Raw genomic sequence first — 13,849 nt, 5'->3', positions numbered from 1 at the left:
TGGCAGTGCCGACACCTTCTAAAATATCCTTCCTCTTTTTATGCATTTATCTGAGAGTTACTCATCCTTCATGATCGAGGTTGAGCCCCACAGTTCAGGGCATCTGCCTTCACAGTGATTCCTCCATATCTAAACTCCTAAAGATCTTATACTCTTTGACTCTTCTACTGGTTTGCCATTTACCACATGGAGCCTTCTAGAACTTCTTTCTATTTAAAGCATCTCCCCTTAGTAGAAAGCAAATCTGTTGGTGAGAATGAGACAGGTTTTGTTGAAAGAGCAGACACTGAAACCCAGTGGACTCTAGGACCATGGGATCAGCCAGAGAGGAGACACTGTCTGTGGGGAAACACCTGCCCCCACCTAGAGCAGGATTATGGCTCCTTATTGGTGACTTGGGACATAGGGCTTCCCATAGATATATAGGGATGATGGAAGGAGCATCCGGAAGCTCAAAAGTAGACTTCCCTGATCACTATAGGTGAGCAGAGATTGAGCAAGTGGCTCCAAGTAATGGTGGGTCAAGCTTCTTCCTGCTGGTGACATGAAAAGGTACTGGGTTCTTCTAGGTCTTGCTGATGCCTTAGCTTTGCCCAAGGAAGGGAGGTCTGGTGATGGTAGGCTGTCCACAGAACATGGGGCAGTCATGGAAGAAGCAGCAGGTAGGTTCTTCGGGCTATTGACAGATTCTAGGAGTAGGGCAAGGATGTTTCCATGAGGTCCATGGATTCTTTAGGAAGCAAGAAACATTAATGGACATCACAACAATCTGGGAACATAAGACCACATAAGGCAGAAAGAAACATATCAAGAATAATTTTCCTGTTTTGATAAAAAGAAACAAGTTTTGGAGAAGCTGAGATACTGAATAATCACTCTGAAAGAAATCACCCCCACACTGAACATAAGTTATTGGAAGGAGTTAATAATATAGCATAACTATTCATATTACCACAGTACTTAGGCTGATGCTCTGAACCTGGAAGGTCATAGATGCTTGATAAATACTCTGACTGGATGATTCACTGGGAATGTTCATGGAACATAGGGATTTGAATCACTATTGAAACTCAGATTATTAGCAAATCCTTGGTGCCTTGGGTATTCATTTTGGAAATATCCTTTTAATATCCATCTTGTGGGCATTATCTCATGGTGCTTGCAGGGTTCCATGCTCAGATATTTTGTCTTTAATGTTTTTCACACTCTAGCTGAAATTTGGGGATGGTTGGATGCCATAAGAGGGAAAAAACAATGTAACCAGAAGTCAGGTTCTGGAACCCAAATGGTCAGAACTGGTGAGAACAAAAACTATGAGGCTAGTTGAGCACAGCATGGCTTACATGAACAGAGCACAGAATCCATCAGGTAACCATAGACTCTCTGGTCAGCACCGAAGCAGTCAGTTAAGAAAGTTAGAAGAAAAGCAATTAAGAAAGGACAGTTCTTTGTGAAAAGGCTAAGGCCACTGGTGAGTCAGTAAGGGTCTTTACATTCTTTATTTTGTGCATGAATTGGGGGATAGTGGCAGAAACTTCTGTTTGAGGTTTGGCTCATTCTTGTCCACTTTGACCAGTATCTAAACCTTTTCCTATTTCTATTGCTTTTTTTTTTTTTTTTTAAGGATCTCTCGCATCACCACATGTTTCCTGCTTTTCTCAGCTCACCTCTTTAGGTGCTTTTCAAGTTCAGAAACAATCTTGGACTCCAGAAAGCGACACAATGGCCTGTCTTTTGTTTCTTTTTGACAATTCGATATATGGAATTCCATACCTGTAACAACTTTTGCCAAAGTTCTACTGACTTTTTCCACTTAAGAAAGAGCTTCCCAATTGATAACTTGGCTCAGAATTCCTGGTGCACCAAGATGCCAACTCTCAGTTCTGAAGGTGCTGGAGCGCCTCGACTAGTCTCCAGGGTCATGTTAGGAAGCACTTATCTAAAGGTTTTGTTTAGGAGAAACATCCTCAGGAAACCATAATCCCAAAGAGCCTTCTGATGTCTTTTTTCAAAAATGAGGAAGAAAAGTACCAAACAATTTTCTTTTTCAGGGCTCCAGGAGACCATCTGAGAAGCACTGCTTGCTCGGGACAAAGATTAACACTGCACAAATAATCAATTACCCTTCTTACCAACCATTGTAAGATTGTAATTTTTCTTTCTTTCTTTCTTTCTTTCTTTCTTTCTTTCTTTCTTTCTTTCTTTCTTTCTTTCTTCTTTCTTTCTTTCTTTTCTTTCTTTCTTTCTTTCTTTCTTTCTTTCTTTCTTCCTTCTTTCTTTCTTTCTTTCTTTCTTTCTTTCTTTCTTTCTTTCTTTCTTCTTTCTTCTTTCTTTCTTTCTTTCTTTCTTTCTTTCTGTCTGTCTTTCTTTCTTTCTTTCTTTTCTTAATTGAAAAGAATTTATCCTTTACCTGCCCTGGTGCCTTTGCCTGTGTGTTTTTGAACTCCTGCTTCCCAGAATGTTTTTCCTTCCCTGGATGACTTATCAAATGCCTAACTTACCTTTTCAGAAGAACCAGCTTAAAATCACCTCCTCTGGGAAGCCTTCTATGCTTTCCCCAGACAAATATGGGAGCTGCTTGTTTGGGTCTACCAGATTACTTTCTGTTACTCTATTTGATTACTTAATTTAACAATTGAAAAAAAAAATAAAAGAATACTGCAGACCAAGAACTCTTCTAAGAATTGGGAAAAACAATAATAAAATGAGACATAGACATAGAATCTTCCCATCAAGATTCTTACAGTCTGTCTCACAATTGTCACATTGGTGAGATGATGTGCTTGCATATCAGCTTTGTGCATAAGGAAAGCATAGTCTCTGAAACTTGGCTGTCTGGGCTCATATCCTGGCTCTACATCTGGGACTGTGAACACTCTAAACTTTCTGTGCCTCAGTTCCCTTATCTGTAAAATAGAGATATTAATATCACCTCACAGAGGTGTCATGAAGGGTATATGAATTAACACATACAGAGTGCTAAGAATGGTACTTGAAATTTAACAAGCTCTCTAAATCATAGTTATTATTCCACTAGACTTTCTTCCCTCTGGAGTGGGTCCCCAATTTTATTTTTTGTGTATTTCAAACATTTGATGTAGTATGTAGCACACAATAAGTGCTTAATAAATATTTGTTGAATGAATGAACCATTATACAACAGATTAGTTTTAAAAAGAAAAGACTCTAATTCATACATCTCCTCCAAGGCAGGGAATTCACTATTTGTTCCCTTAAGACATTCAGCTTTGACAGCCATGCATGAAACCATATTAAGCCTGGAGAATTTTCCATCCGCTCTGGTGGTTGCTATTGATTTTACCTACTGAGATATTTGGTTCCTTCATAAAATGAAAAATTATTCACAAACAAAACAGGAAAACAGTCTTTAAATGCTTATATCTGCAATTCACATGTGATTTAACATTTTCCCTTTTGGATAGGACTGAAAAATGTCTCTCTGTTTTGGATGAGAGTAAAAAATGGCTTCAAATCAATTGATTATTTGGTCTATAGTCATTTCAGAAGATGTATGGGAAACAAAGTAATTTTGTAAACTGATCTTGCTTGGAAATAGCAGAAGATCAGATTTCCTTTCTGGCTTAACCAGAAACTGATATTTTATGTACTGGGGTTTTGTTGTGACGGAATCTGCCAGTTAACTGGGTCAAACATTTAGTTTGAATCACCTGTCTGCTCTGCCTTGTGATTACTTAAATAAACTGGCTCACTCTATTGTACTTTTTGGAATGGGAAGAGAATGGTAATATGACAAGAGCAATGCCATGCTTTGCAGGGACCTAGGAACTTTCTTTGCCTTTTTTAGTGGGTCATTTATTCCTATTGGGATCAAAGTCTTTTGATAATCCGCTAGAAGTCGGTCACAGGGAGCCCAACCTGAGACTTAATGTAGACTCATAACTCTCTTCTCTTTATTAATATCCTAATTATGCTTCCAATTATTTAGCACCTTTCATGTGTCAGGTCCTTTACATGCATGATCTCACTTTACTTCCATAATAGTGGCCCATTAATGGTCTTCATGAGTCTCGGTGGCTTATCACACTTCTGCTTTATGTTTTCATTCATGTCACAGCACAGTCACATGCTTCTGGAGTGGTCTTCCACATTGTGATTTAGGGATCCAGGTTTCATCCGTTTGATGATTTTGGCCTTCTCCTGTGCATTGGAATGCTCCACTAGACCCTCTCCATCCTCTGAGAAACTGGAGATTAATGTAATGGGATGAACTATGACCTTCAACAAGGCCTGTTCAAGTCTCCACTCCCTGTACCTATGCATGTGACTCTATTTGGAAATAGGGTTTTTGTAGATATAATGAAGACATAAGTTAAGATTTACTCTGGAGTAAAGCAGATCCTAACCCAATGACTAAACCCAATGACTCATGTCTTTGTGAATAAAGAAACATTTAAAGACCCAGGGAAGAATACCATATGGTGATGGAGACAGAGACTAGAGTGATACATCTGTAAGCCAAGGGTTGCTGGCAACCACCAAATGCTAGGGGAGAAGGCTGGAGCAGATTCTCAAGAATTCCAGATGGAATCAACCCTACTGTCACCTTGATTTCAGACTTCTGGTCTCCAGAACTATGACAGAATAAATTTTAGTTGTTTTAAGCTACTTAGTCTGTGGCAAATTTTAGAGTAGCCTTAGGAAACCAATACGAAGTAAGAGAGTATGTGGAAGGCTTCCTCACCAGGGATGCTTTCAGCACTTTAGAAATGTTGCTTTGTTGTCTTCTTGTCATTTCCAGTGAGAAAACTAGTGTCTTCCTTATTTTTGGGTGGGACCAGAGTGGCACTTAGCATAAGTGCTAGTCCAAAAATTCCTATAAAGACATCTTAGTTTAGTTCTAGGACATGGTTAAAGTGGAGACACTTGGATACTTTCAAGTGTTTCTTTTAAACTTTGTTGGGTGGGACCAGAGTGGCACTTAGCATTAGTGCTAGTCCAAATGCTTCCCTTCCTTTCCCTTCCCTTCCCTTCCCTTCCCTTCCCTTCCCTTCCCTTCCCTTCCCTTCCCTTCCCTTCCCTTCCCTTTTGTTCATGATGTGTCTTTCTTTGGCTGCTTTTAAGTTTTTCTTTTTATCACTGGTTTTAAGCAATTTGATGATGATGTGCGTTAGAGTAGTTTTCTGATTCTTCTGTTTGAGGTTCATTGAGATTTTTGGATATGTGGGTTTATTGTTTTATTCAAATTTGGCTGCTTATGGTTGTCCCACCATTCACAGAAGCTTTGTTTTACTTTTTTTCTACCGTGTGTTGAGTTTTGAATAGTTGCTATTGCTATGTCTACAATTTCACTAATATTTTTCTCTGAGAGTTCATCTTATCTGCTGTAAATCCTATCTAGGTGTCTTTTTCATCTCAGATACTGTACTTTTCATCTCTAGAAGTTTGATCTTGTTGCATTTTAAAAAATATTTTTCTTGTATCTGATTAATATGTTCCATCTTTCCTGCAGCTTCTTGAATCTATGGAATACAGTAGTTATAACTATTTTAATGTCCTTGTCTACTAACTCAATTATCTGTGAAATTTTTGGGTCAGTTTTTCTCATTTGGAGTTGTATTTTCCTGCTTATTTGCATGCCTGGTGATTCTTGGTTAGATGCTACACATCATTAATGCCATTGCCTTCTTGGTTGTGGGATATTTTTGAATTCCTATAAAGATATTTTAGTTTAGTTCTAGGACATGGCTAAAGTGGAGACACTTGGATACTTTCAAGTGTTTCTTTTAAATTTTGTTGGGTAGGACCAGAGTGGCACTTAGCATAAGGCTAATTTTCCCTAACTCCTGAGGCAAGATATTCTTAGCCCTTTAAATTATGAGGTTTTTCACGTTGACATATGGGAACTGGCACTATTCCTGGTTCTCCATGACCTCCAGGCTCTGTCCCTGGTAATCCTTTCAGGTGATTCTTTCTTTGGGGTCAGACAGTTCCTTTGTTTTGTTTTGTTTTCACATACTTGTTCTGCTCAGTATGCAACTGAGTGTGTGATGGGGACTTCCTGTGGATATCTAGAGTGCTCTCTGTCTCTGTCTCTGTCTCTGTCTCTCTCTCTCTGTAGCTTTCTCTTTTCCTGTATTCTTCCACATACTCTCTAGCATCCTTAGCTTTTTCAGACTCTGTCTCTTCAACTAACAGAGAAATATGAGACTCCTATTGGGTTTCTCTCCCTGTTCTGTGGCTTGGAAACTTTCTCCAGGCCATAAACTGGGACAGTCTTAGGGCTCACCTTTTTGTTTCCTATCCTTAGGAATTGTTAGCTTTCATTGCTTATGTCCATGTCTTGAATAATGTTGGCTTGTATATTTTGTTCAGTTTTCAATTATTTCAGGTAAGAGGTTAATCTGGTCCTATTTCTCAATGTTGACTGAATGTTGTGGTGGATTGAGCAGGGGCCAAAATTCTTTGACACTCTTCTCATTGAGAAGTATAGTTTATGTCTACTCCCCTTACATATAGGCAGGCCATGTGGCTGGTCAAGAGAATATAGCACAAGTAACACTGCAGCTTCTAGTGGAGACTTCAAGAGACTGGCAGCTTCATCTTCTTTTCTCTTAGAATCCTGTCATGGGGGTGCAAGGAAGCCCATCACCCCTTAGAAAAGCTCATGTGAGAGAAACAGAGGCATCAACTCATCAGCCATCAGCCAGGGTGTAATCTTGGAAATTTATCTGGCTGCTGTCAAGCTGTCCCACTGGATGCCACATGGAAAAGAGGCAATTTATCCCCCAGCTCTGCCCAAATTGCAGGTTCATGAACATAGTAAATGATTATTAATTGTTTTAAGTTACAAATTTTGGGGGATATTTTTTCACATAGCAATAGATACCTAGAATGCCACTCTTAACAGGCAGGAATCCACCATTTGGCTCTCTAATTAAAAGGGGGCTGGAAGAGTAGTTCTTCTGAAAGAAGAAACCATAACTTTGCTTAGCATATATTATTATCTCCCCATACTTATGATGTAGGTTTATGCACCTCCTCGGCATTTTGGAAAACACAAACTTGAAGAGGTTAAACAAGGTGCCCAAAGTCACAGCAAGTAGGCAGAAGTGTCAAGGTTTTTAATCTGGATGTTTGGCCCCTTACCTCCTTTCCCTTCCATGTAGCCTTCATCCATCTGAGTAGCTAGAGCCCTACTTGATTCCTACTCTTCCCTGCTCATTCATAAATCACTCTTCTTTGTCTGAGTCTCCCTCCTCTCCCAGATGACATTTGACCAATCAATGGAGCAATCTACATAGTTGGAGCTGATAGAAGAAGACCCAGAAGTTAAGTGAAATGGACTCCAAAATAGGGGTACATGTGATATTGAGAGTCACAGGGGAAAACAATCCCAGAATCTGGTGAGAAGGGCCTGAATGTGTCACTAAAATATTAGGAAATTTAAGGTGCAGAGGGGTAAAGAATAAGTTTCAGGTGGTCCTAGGAAAATACCTAGAACCAGCATTGTGACTAGCTCAGGGCCAGCTAGTTTTGAAAGTCCCCAGCTGGGGCTAACATTTGCTGTGCAGTGAGGAGGCTCATTTGGGCTGGTAGAGATTTAAAAAGGAAGCCCCTATGCTACAGTTTGTTGCCTTTGACTCTGAGATGATTAATTTGTTGGCTTGGCTGGGCTATAGTATCCAGTTATTCAATCAAACCATAATCTAGATGTTGCTATGAAGGCATTTTGTAGATGTGGTTAACATCTACACTTAACTGACTTCATACAAAAGAGATTATTCTTGATAACATACATGGACCTCCTCCAATCGGTTAAAAGGCCTTATGAGCAAAATTGAGGAATGAGGAATGAGAAATTTTGCCTTTAGACTACAGCATCATTTCATGTCTGTTCAGGACATGTGGCTCAGAGTTCCTAGCCTTTCAGTCTGCCCCATAGATTTCAGGCTTGCCGGTCTCACAATTGTGTAAGCCTATTCCTTGAAATAAATTCTTATACATACATGTGTGTACATGTGCACATGCACACACAAGCACATGTATGGGTGTGTGCACACATATACCCTACTGGTTCTGTTTCTGTGAAGAACCCTGACTGGTTCAGACTCCATGAGGGACACATGAATACAGAAAAATGACCATTCCAACAATGTACTGGAGTTCTTTGCTAAAACCTCTGAAAATATAGGCGTTAGCATTATGACTCAGTTGCAGATATTGAGAGGACCAAGTGCTATCACCAACTTGACCTGATCTTGGTGGCATCAATTATACCCTTGAAAGAGAAGAGAAAGTTCCCCATACTCTCATCTCCATTGCTCAGCAAATCAATGCATGCTCATCTTGGAAAACTGCCTTTCCTTTATTGCCCTAGAAGTCCAGGAGCTTCTCAGGTGGCAGAGTGGCCTCTCATAGCAAACATTTACCCTTAAACTTGGGTTCAAGTACCGTGGGGAGCAGAGCTGTTTTAAGGAATTTCTCTGACAGGCAGTTATCACATTGCACACCAGGGTTAGCTAATGCTTACTGAAAGGCAGTGATTTAAACTCTATGCACACATCAGTGGCCTCTGAATCAACTGCAATGTCTGTGTTCAAAGGAGAAAGAGGGAAAGAAAGAAAGAAAGGAAAAAAGAAAGAGAGAAAGAGAGAGAGAGATCTAATAGCCAGTGTCATTATGAGCTGCTCGATGAAGACATCTGCTCCATGCCCAGTGGCCATCAGATCTGCGACAAGACACATGACTGTGTGAAGGAGTTGGGGAATGAGATGCAGAAATATTATGCCATTCAATAAATCAGTGGTGCATCCTCACTCTGAATGCAGCAGCCAAGGCCAGCTGTCTTATCTCAATGAGGACATAAATGAAAGGTTGAAAGGCCAGCAAAGGGCAGTGTGGCTGATTAGAGGCATCAGGAGTGAGAGGCAGTGCAGAGAAGGGAAACTTGGATGATCAGAGCTCTATATTACAGAGATGCATGGAGCCCTGAGAGCACAGGCAGAGGTATGTGAAGAAATGAAGGGCTCCCCAAAGGCCAAGTGGGTGTTCCTATTTATCCAGCCTCATCGAACTAAATGGCAACAGATTTGAGATGGATGACAGGACATTTGTCTTGGTGTGCAGGCACCTGGTCTTCAGCACCTGGCACATGCAGAAGGGCATAGGATGTTTAGGGCAAGTTCTTTTTTTTTTTTTTTTTTTTTAAGATTATTTATTTATTTATTTATTTATTTATTTATTTATTTATGATAGTCACAGAGAGAGAGAGAGAGAGAGACAAAGACACAGGCAGAGGGAGAAGCAGGCTCCATGCACCGGGAGCCCGATGTGGGATTCGATCCCGGGTCTCCAGGATTGCACCCTGGGCCAAAGGCAGGCCCCAAACCTCTGCGCCACCCAGGGATCCCTTAGGGCAAGTTCTTGTCAGGAAGAAGCATTGTCCCCATCCTCACTTAGGTGAGTATCTTTGGCCTAGCTGCTGCTCCCATCTGAGCCACAAGTTCTGCATCTGTGGCGTGGAGAGGTTCTTCCAGCCCTGAAGGTCCTTGATTATCTGCATCTACCTGGTGTGAACTCAAGGAGGCCCTGTGAAGATGCTGTGGGCAGCTCCCTTCCCTCCTCCACTGTTTCTACCAGGAAAGGATGGGAATAGGCAGGTTGAGAACAGAGGGACTGAAGGGCAGAGTCTTTAGGGCAGGTGGGGTAGTGGAGGAAGTCTTCATAACATTTGATTGCAAAAGTCTGAAATGCTAACAGGATGCAATGTGTTTCAAGATATAAATTAAAAGCTCTTTGAGATAAATTAAAGCCTCTTTTTGGATCCCAGGGTAATCCCAGTCATACTTATGGGCTTTTTGTCTAAAGTAAATTACCTAATGACTTCTCTGAAGCTCACTTTCTTTGTCCTTAAAATGGGGAAAATATGATCACCTCTTTTTTAGATAACACCTGTAAAGCATTTAGCCACCCAGACAGTGTTTGGCAAATAAAAGCCATTACCAAAGCTATTACTAAAAATATGGGCATTAACCCACTAGTGGCTTGACAAATCAAATGGGTAATTAGTGGCAGATTTGGGACGCAACCACCCATTCTTCATCATTGGAAGTATATGTTTCCCCCCACCAGACTGCACTGCTTTTAGCTGAGGGCAAGAGCTGCTCACGGTCCAAGCCACTTTGATTAATGCCACATGTTTGAGGCAGATAAGAAGCACTATGAGATGTCTGGGCAGGGGAAAGCTAACTAGAATGGGCCAGGTGGTCCTGGAAAAGCTTCCTGGAAAGAGGGGGGAGGGCACATGAATGGGATCTGAGCGAAGTAGAAGACAAAAGTGGAAGTCAAGGGGTAGTCATAGTAGGAGAAACTGTGTGAGCACTTCATAGGGCACCTGGAGCCTGGGAAGCATACCTGCCTTGTTGGAGTAGAGGGTTCCAATAGGGTGATGGTGGTGGGGATGGAAGATGGCAGGTAACAAAGCGCTTTGAAGGGCTGGCTTATTTTGAACTTTTTCCAAAAGAATTTGAGGAGCCTCAAAGAGTTGTGAATTAGAATGGGCATTTTTGAGTTTCAAAACTCAAAAAGTGTGTATGGGAAGATTCATCCAGCAGTTGCATTCAGGGTGAAGGAAGGAGATGGGATCCAGGGTGGGCGACTGTCCCAGCAAGGAGTTCTGAGTGGCAGGATAAGCATAGTGGCAGCAAGGACCAAGGCGGGTGTGGCGGGTGTGGCATGAAAGAAGGAGTAGCGTTAAGTACCACCAGTGCCTTCTGAGGGCTTGCTGTGGCTTGGTGGGTCTTCATGATAGCACTAAGAGACCAGCTCTCGGATGGTCTGCTTGCTTTGAGGCAGACAGACCCACTCCAGCACTTACTGAGCAAACAACTAGGTCAGTGACCACTCCAAATCTCAGTTTGCTCATTTTAAAAATGGGTTAATGCTGTCCATCTTACAGAGTTGTTTGGAGGGAGAAGGATAATTTTTAAAACGCATCTCACAGTGAAAGCCTGTCTTGTGGCAAGCGTGTGCAAATGGATGCTATTGTTCTCATGTTTATTTTTAAAGGACAGCTCAAAAGAATGTTAAGGCCTGGATATGAATAGATTGCATAAATATTGAAGGGGTCAAAGATGACTCCAGAGTTCCAAGTATCAGAGCCTGAGAAAATCCTGCTACGACTCACAGATAAGTAGGAGCTTTGGTTTTAGGAGAAATGTGAGAAGGTTGGTTTGATTTCAAGGTGGTGGCCGGGTACCCAAGCAGAAAAGTTTGACAGGCCATTGTAAGCATAAAGTCAGAGACCGGGCAAGATACCAGCATTTTATAAGAAAATTGAATAATTTATCAAGTGTCTAAATATCTTGCCCACATAATGACAAACATCCAGATTTTTGGAACCCTTTTGACCCAGATTTAAATTTCAATTTTCTATTTCAATACTTGGTTGTATTGCCTTGTAGACAAAGACCTCTTGTTTTTTTCTGGATTGTGAATCCATTTTTTTTGCCAAGATCCACAGGCCCCAAATCACCATTTCTTTGCCCCTTGGCAGGAAACCACAAAAGAGTTAAACGAGAAGTTTACTTCTATTTTAGCTCTAGGCTCTTGGTTTCTTTATTATTCACACCTCAACAAATCTTATTTCATTACATTTTTGAAATTGCAATATAATTTTGGTGATTAACTTTAAATTGGGGATAATACACTGACAGGCATTAACATAATGTCAAAACATTTTCTTACAATTATTTCTTAACCTCCGACAAATCACCCTTTCCCTGTGGACCTTTATTAATATAATATGGACAACACACCAGAACTCAAAGCTGTGGAAAGGAAAAGTGATTACCAGGAGCACTTATCAGAAATGATCAAGGCTAGTAAAAGACAGTGAAGCAGAGCTTTGTGTTCTCACATTTCCCTGTCCAGGAGCAGACGTGAGGAGATGAGTTCTGGAAGCCGCTTCTGGGATGTTTGGGTTAGAACGTGGCTGGTAGGAGTTTTGTTCCCATTGTCACATCTGTTCCCATTACCCAAATGGAGCATGCATTCTGGTGAAAAACGAAAACAGCTTGGCAGGCCAAAAATAGTAGCTGAGCCCCACATGGAGAGACTTAAGGAACCAGACAGTGCCTGCTAGAAGCAGAAGTGGAAATAATAGGATGTAAAGCAAGGGAATCTTAAGAGTTTTCAAAACATTTTCACTTACATTATCTACTTTGGGAATCCCAGCCATTTGGTGAAAGCCAGCAAGGTCAATATGGATCGTCCTCATTTAACGCAAACTCAGACGTTGTAAGCACCTCGCCTCCTGTCGCATGGGGAGGAGGAAGCAGTAGAGCTTATTGGTTGCGCTTTGGAGTCAGGGAGGAATGGGCTCAAATACAGCCTGCTTTCACCACTTACAAGGTCCTCAGGCCAGGAAAGCAACGTAATCACCCAGGGCTTCAGTTTCCTCATTAGTAAGTGGAAGATGATAGCAGTGCCTTCCTCCTACAGTGAAATTTACACAGAATGTTCCCAATAATTGGTAGCTATTAGTATTATTATGAAGAGGTGAATAGTAGAATATGATAAACCTGGTGCTAGGACATGAGCATGCTGTCCTGCTTTTCCCACTGTACTTACTTGATAGGAGGACAGACAAAGCAAAGAGGAAAAGAAAGTGGAGTAGATGTAGATACTAGAGCGGTTCGGCCCCATCCCTGATCCTTCACACTTACATCCCCCAGGCTGAGATGCTGGGGGCTCTGTATGGTCTTCAGTGGTTCTCTGTACAAACTTGATCCCCTTGCTAAGCCCCACTGAGCTCGAATAAAACATTGTGTCCCTACGGCTTGCTGTCATCCAAGGGGAGATTATTTAAATTAAAATGTTACTGCTGGAAAATTCTAGTTTTCAAGGAAATGAGCCTCTCAGAATATAAAAGAGGAGCTTAAAAAAAAAAAAAAACAGAAATACAATGTTGGCTGCATTTCCTAGGTCCCATGGCAGCTGGCATTTAACTGGCTTCAGACAATGGGAGGCTTGGGGGAAGTGGGGTTTGGGAAGAAGGAAGAAGCCAAGGTATTTCTCCTCCTCTCTCTCTGTTTGCCTTTGATGGCATTTCTGGCAGTGGCTTCAGTGCCCAATGAACAGGCCTATTGTGGTTCTAACTTCTATCTGGTGATCTTAGCCTCTGGGCTCTGTGACATAACCTCTGTCCCTGCAGCCTTAGGTGGTCACAGTTCCCACTTGTCTAAACTCTGTGCTGCCTCCAGTCTCTGGTGGGCTTCTGAGATTTCTCATTGTCAGTGTGTGTAATCAGTTCTGGTTTGTCTTTTTCTGGTGGGCCCAGAATGGTCCCGCCTCTGAGTGCCTCACACTTTGCCTGTTTCCTACACACACCATTCATGATTGTAGGATGGGATGGACCTGCTGCTCAGACTCCACCAGAGGAGAGCCTATGGAAATTCAGAAAGAGTTGAAATAAAAGTGAAGAAATTAAAGTGCTAGGTGGGGGTGCTGGCAAATGAGAAAGAAAGTGGAGAAAGAGACCAAAGCTAGGAAATGGGAAATAATGTCACTAGTGGTGCCTTTAATGCATTTTATGACAGATCTTAGTAATTACACTTCCCAATGTTATAAAAGCTTGTCTAAAGGATCAGCACAGGAATTAAAGAGTACTTGAAATGATTTACTTATTTCTGAAGCATGGGAATCTCATTTTATAAAAATATTTCTGTTTGGGATGGTTTGCTGCTTTATAAAAGCCATCAAGAACAAAACAGAGGTCAGGGACAGGTATAGTAATATTTGGGGGGATTTCGTTATTTTCCTTCTGACCTTGTGTGGCCTTCTGTCACCAAGATCTCCTATCTTAGAA

The 13,849-nt window shown here is 41.3% G+C and overlaps 1 long non-coding RNA gene across 1 annotated transcript in view; it reads right to left on the bottom strand.

The window, feature by feature from the left end:
- Positions 1-12,340, bottom strand: part of LOC112654047 (uncharacterized) — a 58,468-nt gene extending 46,128 nt beyond the window's left edge. Inside the window, exon 1 of the long non-coding RNA XR_003132676.3 lies at positions 12,194-12,340. This is a non-coding gene — a long non-coding RNA (uncharacterized LOC112654047). The remainder of the gene's footprint in view (positions 1-12,193) is intronic.
- Between the last annotated feature and the right edge of the window lie 1,509 nt (positions 12,341-13,849).

The sequence above is a fragment of the Canis lupus genome, chromosome 3 (assembly GCF_003254725.2).
Source record: "Canis lupus dingo isolate Sandy chromosome 3, ASM325472v2, whole genome shotgun sequence".
In the NCBI taxonomy this organism is placed as follows: Eukaryota; Metazoa; Chordata; class Mammalia; order Carnivora; family Canidae; genus Canis; species Canis lupus.
This window is presented reverse-complemented; position numbering and strand designations above follow the sequence as displayed.